This window comes from Saccostrea cucullata, unplaced genomic scaffold, assembly GCF_032062105.1.
Source record: "Saccostrea cucullata isolate Sc308-1 unplaced genomic scaffold, CSIRO_AGI_Scuc_v1 ctg3841, whole genome shotgun sequence".
Lineage (NCBI taxonomy): Eukaryota > Metazoa > Mollusca > Bivalvia > Ostreida > Ostreidae > Saccostrea > Saccostrea cuccullata.
In genome coordinates, this window is record NW_026931802.1 from 11,219 (window position 1) to 22,605 (window position 11,387).

Here is an 11,387-nt window from a genome sequence, read left to right on the forward strand (position 1 = left end):
GATTACGCGGAAACGATATCTGCGTGATTTAGCGGTAGAAATAGGAAATGGTTTATGCGTTAAAATGCGTGTGATTACAAGGAAGGGGGGGGGGGGGGTATATTCATACATGTATAAGTGGATAAGGTGCCTAGGATGAGTAGGCATCCCTTGTTGATCAAGCATGCCCTCTATGAGCCCTGTGTATTAATAATTTTTAAAGAACCAAGTCAAATGCATTATAAAAAGGATTTAACGATTGCTTTGAAACACGTTAGCCTTGAAACTGCCACATGATAGGTTATATTTTCTAACAAGAGCATTATAATGACGAGTGAATAAACAAAATGCCGTCTATGTAACATCAATTTCTCAGTGATTATCATGCCTTGCTTTAAAATTGGATCGTACTTAGAGCTAGCCCCTTAGTAGTTATTACGTTTTGAGACATATATACCATAAGCGGGAGAAAGTGTAGTGACATTACACACATAAGTTAAATGAAGATGGAAAAACTAATTAAAAGCCATCTTGGTTGTTGTAAAATTTATTTGTAGGATAACCTTAATTTCCTATTTTCAAAATAAAACATCCAATTTAAACATCCTACTATAAAACAGATAGTAGCTAATACTGTGATGTCTTTCATTGAATTCCAATGAGATATGTCCAGATATATCAAGTCGTCATATAAATGAGAAGAACTATTGTTAATATACAAAACATCGTCGTTATATCTCAAAATTCCATTTTCTTCTGATGTAGTGGTTTTCTAAATAAATTCTACTTGATAGGAATATAAAAAAAACAGGTCAGCTAGTAAAGGAGCATAGTAAGTGTACATCAGAATTCCAACAGTTTGTTTGAAAATTAGGTCTCCGAAAACTACATCACGTCAAGTAGTACCTCTTGTATCTTTTTAATATCAGTTTCAAAGTATGTGTCCACAGTAAGCATATTCTGTATGGCAGAATATATCTTGTATCCAATCACAAGACTGATTTTTCTAAATTCTGTGACAGTCATGATTTACAAGATTGGAAGTAATACATTTAAAAACAGTAACAGACACAATCTCGGAGTTTTAATTTCTATAAAATTTAGAAATCCACAATTTAATTAAAATGACATAATGATATAAAAAGTAAATATTCAATTGACAATATTTTCTTTGCATAGTTTTATGAACCTTTAAAATATAAAAAAGAATTATAATCCTGCAGAATTATACAATCAATCTGATTGGTTTGGAGCAGGTCACGTGCAGAGAGACAACTCGTGATGTCTCCCTCACGCGTAGGGTGACAACTGTTACATATATGTATCTCCCTTCAGATGACAATGAAATAGCATAAGTGAGCATGCAGAGCTACAACTATGTTGTCGCCCTTTGAATAAAACTACAGAAACTACAGTAATTTAAGGGTTTGCTATTGTGTGCAGCCAAGTGAGACTCACTGAAAATAGAAATCTTAATATCTTTAAAAATAAGCCTTGCCAACACTTGAAAACTGGTCCATTTCATCTTCATAATGAAAACCATCTTTGGGTATATGCAGCTACATTGACACTTGCAGTAGTTTGCAGCTATGAAGTGCACAAAACACCTGCAGGACTGCGCAGCCACAGGTTTTAGCAGTGCATTAAAAAATCCAAAAAAATATGAAATAGTTAAATAAACAAAGTGGCTACAACTATTTGTGAAGAACCATTGTTTTAAATGAAAACTGACTGCAACAGGTACAATTCTTAAAATGCATACTTGTCAATTCAACAAGAAAATGTTAGCCATGAAAGTAGTGCCAACCACATGGCAATGTATTAAAAATAGAATTAAAGAGACTCACTATTGTTCTATAAATAGCAATTTATATGAAAGCCCAAATTTATCTAAAGGATTACTCTAAGGTGTGTACAAAACAGGGAAATTAATGCTAGACAATTAATTTTCTCCTTAAAAAAATATGCTAAATAAGAGATTAACAATCTGTAGGGTAATGAAAGTGTGCAATTTAAATTACACTTGGCCCACAATGTTTACTAATGAGTCATATTGGTGTTCTTCAGATTTCTACGACATTCTTATCCCCCTTAATTCTCGTGAAAAACAAATATGGGCCAATATTTTGGCCCCACTTAGGGGTCATAAGGCCACATCTAATCAAAAATTGATTCCACAACATGAGGATATTTCATCATCAATATGGCTAACAATGCTTATTCTGAAGAAAAATGTTTACTGGTTTTTCCCCACATGTATGTATATATGCAATGACCAGTTATATCAAATCTGATCCCAGAAGAAGAAAAAAATGAAAATACAAATGGGAAATATATTAATATTATCAAAATTAGGTCTGGTCCATGATTTAGACCAACTTGAATCTTCACTATATTTGAGATTATGCTCGCATTTAACTATGAGTAAATCATTACCCTGCTGCTCGTTAAAGGACCATTTTTTACTATACATTCCCATGCAAGACTTTGATACCCTTGTTTAGGGTTTAATTTTCATGGATGACAAATAAACAGAGTTAACAGACACCAGAGACCCTTTGATCAGAAAAGCTCCATACAGTCTTTTGCTATGATGACTTAATTAAGATATTAAAATGTCTTTGATTATTGTAAAAAAAAATTCACAAAGAACAAAACATCACTTCCAGAATATTTTATTTTTTTTAACATGTTAACCCACATATCCAAGTTTGACTAATTTTTAAAAAAGTTTCTTTACAGATATAATAAAGGTATTTTTTCTAAAAATAAACTTCAATCTTAACAATATAACTGCAGTAAGAGGATATCTGAGACCTGTGTTCTCAGCACTGGTTTCAAAAGACTAATTTAAAAACATTTTGTGCATTTAATGCACTGCACAAGAACACATATAAAGTAAGTAAAAAATCTAATTATAATATCCTTTACCAAGATCCAAAATGTTCTTCATTGGAAACTTGTGGAAAGTTCATATATGTATTTTTGTTTATTGTCATCATATGATCTTTTTCAACGATGTACGGAAAGTTCAACACATGTGTAAATACTACCATAAAATCAAATAACTTTCAAGTCACATAGTAATAAATTAGATCAGAGTCTTCATTTGTTGCTGATATTTTCTCCAACACTGTTTTCCAAAAGATTGAGACAAACCAACATGGACAATCTCTATCATTTGAACCATTTCCTCTTCATCTTTGAAATCTATAAAATTATATAACATAACATTAAACAAGAGGCCCATGGGCCACATCGCTCACCTGAGCACCAAGGGAAGGAAAAAGTAGAAAATGGCTTTTTATTGTAAAGTTTAAATCCAAAAGTAGTCCCCTGACCAATCATGGATTTGCTATTTTTTTAGAAAATGATTTTTAAAGAATTTTCCTATATATACCTTTAAAAACTTTGGTCGGCCATTTTGGCCCCGCCCTACCCCCGGGGGTCATGATTTGAACAAAATTGAATCTACACTACCTGAGCATGCTTCCATATAAATATGATGAATAATGGCTTTGTCATTCTTGAGAAGAAGATTTTTAAAGAATTTTCCTATATATTTCTATGTAAATCTTTGGTCGGCCATTTTGGCCCCACCCTACCCCCAGGGGTCATGATTTGAACAAACTTGAATCTACACTACCTGAGCATGCTTCCATATAAATATGATAAATTATGGCTTTGTCATTCTTGAGAAGAAGATTTATAAAGAATTTTCCTATATATTTCTTTTTAAAAATTTGGTCGGCCTTTTTGGCCGCGCCTACCCCCGGGGGTCATGTTTTGACAAATCTTGAATCTACACTACCTGAGCATGCTTCCATATAAATATGATGAATTATGGCTTTGTCATTCTTGAGAAGAAGATTTTTAAAGAATTTTCCTATATATTTCTATGTAAAACTTTGGTCGGCCATTTTGGCCCCGCCATACCCCCGGGGGTCATGATTTGAACAAATTTGAATCTACACTACCTGAGCATGCTTCCATATAAATATGATGAATAATGGCTTTGTCATTCTTGAGAAGAAGATTTTTAAAGAATTTTCCTATATATATCTATGTAAAACTTTGGTCGGCCATTTTGGCCCCGCCCTACCCCCGGGGGTCATGATTTGAACAAACTTGAATCTACACTACCTGAGCATGCTTCCATATAAATATGATAAATTATGGCTTTGTCATTCTTGAGAAGAAGATTTTTAAAGAATTTTCCTATATATTTCTATGTAAAACTTTGGTCGGCCATTTTGGCCCCGCCCTACCCCCGGGGTCATGATTTGAACAAACTTGAATCTACACTACCTGAGCATGCTTCCATATAAATATGATAAATTAATGGCTTTGTCATTCTTGAGAATAAGATAAAGAATTTTCCTATATATTTCTATGTAAAACTTTGGTCGGCCATTTTGGCCCCGCCCTACCCCCGGGGGTCATGATTTGAACAAACTTGAATCTACACTACCTGAGCATGCTTCTCCATAAGTTTCATCTTTCCTGGCACAGTGGTTCTTGAGAAGAAGATTTTTTAAATATGCAACCAAATTTTCATAAATTCCCAATTATCTCCCCTTGAATGAGGGCGTGGCCCTTCATTTGAACAAATCTGAATCCTCTTCACCCAAGGATACTTTGTGACAAGTTTGATTGAAATTGGCCCAGTGGTTCTTGAGAAGAAGTCGAAAATGTGAAAAGTTTACAGACAGACAGACGGACAGACAGACGGACGCCGGACAAAATGTGATCAGAAAAGCTCACTTGAGCTTTCAGCTCAGGTGAGCTAAAAAACCAGAACAGTATCACTATCAAAGAAGAAAATTGAATTGGATGATAAATCTATACATCATGACTAAGAAAGAAACATTAAAAGATAGACATGTATATTTCAGGGTCAAAGGTTACACATCCCTCAGCAATTATGGTAACATTATAAATATTTGCAAAAACTGTTTGTTGCATTGAATATACACATGTTTCTCATTTTAATTTACAATTGTGTAGATCACAGTAGTTTAATCCATACACTAGAGATAAATATTTTAATTTGTATACAAAGAGGTTAACCATAAATAAGATCAAGGTAAACTCAATTGGTGATCATGTCATTCTTCTTTGGAAAGTAAATGAGACAAGCATATAGGATCATGTTCTTAAATGAGACAAACAAGTTTCAGTACAAAATCTTAAGGTTAAATGACAAGGTCACGATTTGATAGCAGAATTTTAAAAACCTGATATTATGACCTGTGTTACTGTTAGTAAGCTACAAGATGATGATCAGAAACAGTCCCTCCCAAAAGAGATTGAAGATTTTTATTACTTAAAAATAATCTCTGATTTGACCTTAATTTCTTCATCCAGACTATTTACCGAACATTTGTACCTACATGTACATTGATTTATAACATGATGCTATAGGCCTACATATGGCTTGATTATTAATTTACTTGCTCAAGCAGCCATGGGTACAGTACAAGGAACTAATTTTGTTACATAAATCAGCATCTGCATCAGCAAAATAATCATCAGCTTTAATTCAGCAACCACCTAGCATCAGGAAAGCATTAAAAAAAACAGCAAGCTGCTAAGCATTGCCAATATCAGCATCAGCAAGCAAAGAAAGCATTCAAATCAGCATCGATGCTGAAACAAAGTTAGTTCTTGCACTGTAAGAGAGAGCTGTAGGCGGACTCTGACCATGGCTTGAGACAATTTGATGGACACATACATGTATAAACATTCATTTAAACAACATCTCTCTTTTCATCCAACTGCATATACATTTGTCATCATAAAAATTATACATTCTTCCATTCTATACACATAGAAGAACATTTGAATTCAATACAAAATGAAACTGACTAATCAGCTCACTATGATATGACAGCTAGTACATTATACTGTGTTAAACCCTCATTTAAAATTTACAGAATTACTCCATTGTGATATAAAAATAATCTCATACCTTATCATAGAACATCTACAAGGGAGGTTCTTGGGAGGGCTGCAACACAGGCATCACATGAAGTACAGAAATTGGTAGTCCAGAGAAATATCTGAGCAATGTTCTTTTTAGTGAAACAAGGCATTCTGTAAACATGGTAAACATAGTTACAAGAAATTGTATTAAAAAGTTCAAAGGAAATTCTTTAAATTAAATCTAGCCATTAAATAATATAACTGTCTTTGTTGAAGGGTGTCAGTGTTTTGATTGATTCAGAATGGTTTTTATTTACTGAAAGTGCATCACAAAAATTTTTATCACTGAGGTCTTAATAGAATAGAGGTTTGCTTCAATATCTCGAACATCATTCAGCAAATCAGACTGGGTATGGTCCAAAATGACTTGTATATAAATAGTACAATCTTGTGTGAATATCATTATGTAAAGAATTATAATACTTGCACCATGTGCACCTCTTTTCACAAAAAAAAATACAACAAAAAAGAAATAACTTTTGAATATCAAAATTTTCCTTTACAAGTAACACAACTGATTTACCATATTTGTTTACTACGTAGAGCCGTTTCAGGTAGCCGTCATTGGACATTTAACTTTAAGTGACTGAGGCTCAATGAAGGATGATCCGATCTTACACAAGTATTAATCACTCATTAATAAAACAAAATTTACTCTACTCATAATATTTGAAGCCCTGTTTTTAACTTCACAGTATTTGGAAACAATTTCGAAAATTTTTTGGTATTTTGAAACAAAGTAACATTTATTAGTCCCCCGCTACCTTATCGTGGTCTGCAAGTACCACGTGGAAATTTTTGGATCCTCCGTATAATGTTTAACCTATTTAAAATTGATGTGCACTAGATCACAGGCTTTGTCATACTCAAAATGTATAACTGACACAAGCAGATATGTAAGATATCTGAGATAAAGCTCATAATTCACAATAAACACAAAAATTCGACTTACCAAACCCTACTTTCACTTTAGCCGAATATCGCATGACAGACTTCAGAAATAAACTACGCATAGCGAATATAGTTCTTTATTTTCGTGCAATAATGTTTAAAAAAAATGACATCGCATTGTACCTGTAGAATTAATATACTTATTTAACAAAAAGTATTTTATAGCCTTACCTGCAAAAGCAATAACAGGGGTTAACTTCAATCTGAACTGCTAAAACTGGGCGCGTATTAATTTATCAGGTCCATTGTAAAATCCAAGAAGGAACATTCTATGATATGATGTAAACATCTATGTAACTCTTAGAAAATAACAGTATTAAATATGTCGATCGATACTTTCAACACATGGACATGTTTTAAGAGATATCTCTCTACAATTGCTTTGTGTAATTGGGGCACTAGAGACAACAGATTAGAGAAATATTCAATAGTTTTCAATTCCGGAATCATGAGAATGGCAGCCCACCGATTTCGCATGGTAGACATGCCTAGGTGGTGAAAAACATACAACTATAGAAAAAAGACGCATATAATTGCTAGGAACAAAACAAATAGTTGTACCCATGACATTCAACTATCTATAGGTATACGACAAATGTCATTTTATTGTTTTATTAGACCTGCAGCTGTGCAGTCCTGCAAGTGTATTATGCACATTGCTGCTGCAAGACATTGCAAGTGACAACCAAATTGAATACATTTCAAGACAGCTTTGCAATAGAAGGTGCCATGGGTTAAGTTTTATCAAAAAGCAAGAAGTATTTATTAAGATATTGAGATTTTTATTTTATACGAGTTTCAGTTGGCTGAACACAAAAGCAAACCCTTAAGCGAGATAACTTATTTATAATGAATACTGGATAACTCGCCCCCAAGACAGGTCGCCCCCAAGGCAACTCGCCCCCTATTCAGGACAACTCGCCCTTTTTAAGGACAACTCGCCCCCATTCAAGACAACTCGCCCCACTTTAAGAAACCAGCAAATATTAACTATATTATACAGATATTTGAATTCAAATTGTTTCTAGAAAGTCAAAACAAATGTCTAAAAATAATTTTTCTCATTCTATTGAAAACAAATCAGAAATATCTATCTGAATTTTTTTCATCTGTAAACCTTTACTGAGTGTGCTTTTTTCCAAATTTTTAATTATACTGACATATTACTAATATCTATCAAGTCTATTTCATTTTCCAGTTCTGAAGAGAAAAAAGTCTAAGAATTATTCATTTTTTCTAAACTTGTAACATGAATTAAGTCTCCTCTAAAAAAAATGTATCACTTGTCCTTAAGACTGCAATTTATTATATATTTATATTTAGGTATCAATTTAAGAAATAGGTTTATGTACAGCAATCACCATCATATGGCAGATTTGTCGTTCGTGCCTGTTCAGCTACATGTACATATGCAATATGTCGGCATCAGGAGTTTTGACATAAGAAAAGTTTTTTCAAGATCTATGCCAAACGTTTTGATCTACCGAGTTAAACACACTTTAAAATGTAAATACAACTGCAGGATTTTCATTCTGCTGAATTTTAAAACACATGCGCCAGTTTTGTGCTAAACACTTTGATAAAGGCGAGATAACGATAAACGTGAATGTATGGACCGGAGGTAGTGATCGAGTGCATGTACAGGGTAATTAATAAATTATTCTACATCAGAACAATTATAATGATACAGCAAGACCCACCCACCCCCCTCCCCCCAAAAAATTAAATGAAAAAAGACAGATTAAAAGTGTATTGAAGGGGTTAACCAAAAGTTCATGTACAAACGCTTATTTTTCTTGATAATATTATTAACCAGGATTTTTACCCAAATATTAAAATCAAGCAATAAAATCAAAATTTATCTAACGTAGATCTTATAACCAACTTTTTGGTAAAGAAAATTATATATTAAACCATTCATTTTATCCCCCCAAAAAACGTCATTTTCAAACAACTTTTTGGAAAACTCTTGTATTGTGATTTATAATAATATACATTTTAGTAAAAAAATCAACAAGCACGCAGTTTCAAAAAGGGCGTTTTTCATTGATAGGATAAAGGTCAGGCATTAAGATGGGGTTTTATAATCGTGATTTATTTTTCTTCCGTATTCATAGTCATTATCTCTATGGCATCGGTCGTCTTTTTTCCGCAAGTGTACATTCGTTTCTATAAATTCTGAAGAAAACATTAAATACACTGTATATTTTCTACTACGATATGTATATATATACTTTTTTTCAGATAGTATTTTGTTTTCAATTAATAAGAACATTTAATGATATCATCTACAGTATAATATTTGGCAAATCATTTACCAAACATTAAGCATAAATCATGTTATATGTGAGTATGTTCGCCTCTTAATTGATTACATAACTAACACTGTAAGTACCATCATTAAAAGATAATTTATAAAACTTTCTCTTCAGTAAAATCAAAATTGTTTGAAACAAAATATGGATTCAGTATGCGACCTTTCAATTCAAAAATAACATCTATGTTAAAAAGTTTCTGGGGATTGAACTTAGCTTAATTGGTGTCTAAATTCTGGAATAAAAATATTATAGGAAAATGAGTTATTTCAGTTATATATATTTTTTCTCCAGACTAAATTTAGAATTAATATTTTATTATTAATGTTATGTTTTCCTTTTCCAATGAAATAAAAAAAGCTTAATAATAGAATATAAATATACCTCTCCACCTGTTATACTCTGATGAGAATATCAATAAGACATTTGTCGCTTTATTAATAACAAATTAAATAAAGTTTTAAGTTCCAAGTTGATGTAAAAAAGGTTTAAAACATTAATTTTCTTATCAAAGGAAGAGATATTAAACGTTTAAGCTGTCTGAATGAAAAAAAAAATGTATGTAAAATTATGTATCGGTATAATGCGATGGAAATCCGTCATTTTCCTTTTCTCCTTGATATTTTTGTCCAAGCGTACACATGATAGAGGAGATAATTACTATCAACGTTTATTAGGAAGATTTATTTTAAAAGTGCAAAGAAAAAGGTACAGTTTCAATACAATCTTTGCCCTGTGAATTTCTTAAAATTGAATCAGGTGTAAAAAATGAAAATTCATGTTTTCTGATTTATTGAAATTCCGTGCATTAAAATTATACAAATCATTTTTCTCACATGCATTTCTAAATTGTGACTTCATTAACATGTGCATTTTCCCTTATTTTCTTAAAATGTTGAAGAAGACACCAATTTTTAATGGATTTATTTCTTTCAGAACATATTGACCACAGGCATCGCCCACAAAGATGTTGAAATATGTGATCTTCCAATGTATTTGCCAAACATATCTAAATATTATAGTGGGCGACGGCTGTGGACACTATTTTCTAAAGAAAAAATCCCTTATACATACATATTTAAACAAATATACATCAGAGTTTATGGAATCCTTGGAGGATATTTATGACCGTCAGCAACATGCTTTCAGACTAACGAAATTGTGTTCAATGGTTTACGAGGAGTTGAGCTGACAAACTCCTCATCTCTATATTCAAGATTGTACATACACAAAATTATCAACTAACTCCTGTGTAACAGTACATCCAATGAGATAAAAACAAAAAAAAATATGTGAATAAGACTTGGCTACTTTCTTATATTAATAGCCATTCTCTGTAACCACTTAAACTTCGTTGCCACGCATGGTCACCGATTTTGATGAAACTTCACCCATGCTTAGTATTTGACACCAGAAAAAAATATCAAACAAAATTTTGTTGCTAAGTGTCTTGGTTGCTATGGCAACAGCCGGAAAAGTTTGAAAAATTGAGATTTTCAGCCATTTTAAACCCTGACTGTGGCTTAATAAAAACTAGAAAAAGCAAACAAACCATTCTAACAAAAACATGACACCTTGATGTCACTTATACTGTGAAAAAACTGTTAATAATATATCTCTAAGTAAGTGGTAACCAAGGGTACATTTGGAATACATTTAAAATGCTGAAATATGCTGAAAAACACTCCATATTCACTAATGGTAGGTGTTACATGCTAAAACTTAATCATTGACTTAAGAAAAACAATGAAAATGTTTGACCTTAAGTATATAAGTATAAGCAATATTATTCTATAAATAACTTTTATGGTTGCCATGGTAACACAGTGTAACCATGCAAAACCAGTAACTAAGATCGGGTTTATGCTACTGTCTTGAGGAAAAACATGAAAATTCAAGACTGGCAAATATGCATCCTTAGGACCTTGCAACACCAAAACCATAAGAAAAATTGGGTATAATTGCTACTTTGTAGTGTTACCATGGAAACAAAGTACCAGTGCTTAAAAGTGAATTTTTTCCTGCTGCATTAAAAATTAAATTGCCATTTAATCAAGAAACAAATTAAAGAGCTCAACTGGAATAGTCTCATCTGTTAGAACTGAAGTTAAATATCATATATTGATAAAATTTGATGAATAAAACAACACTGTTGCT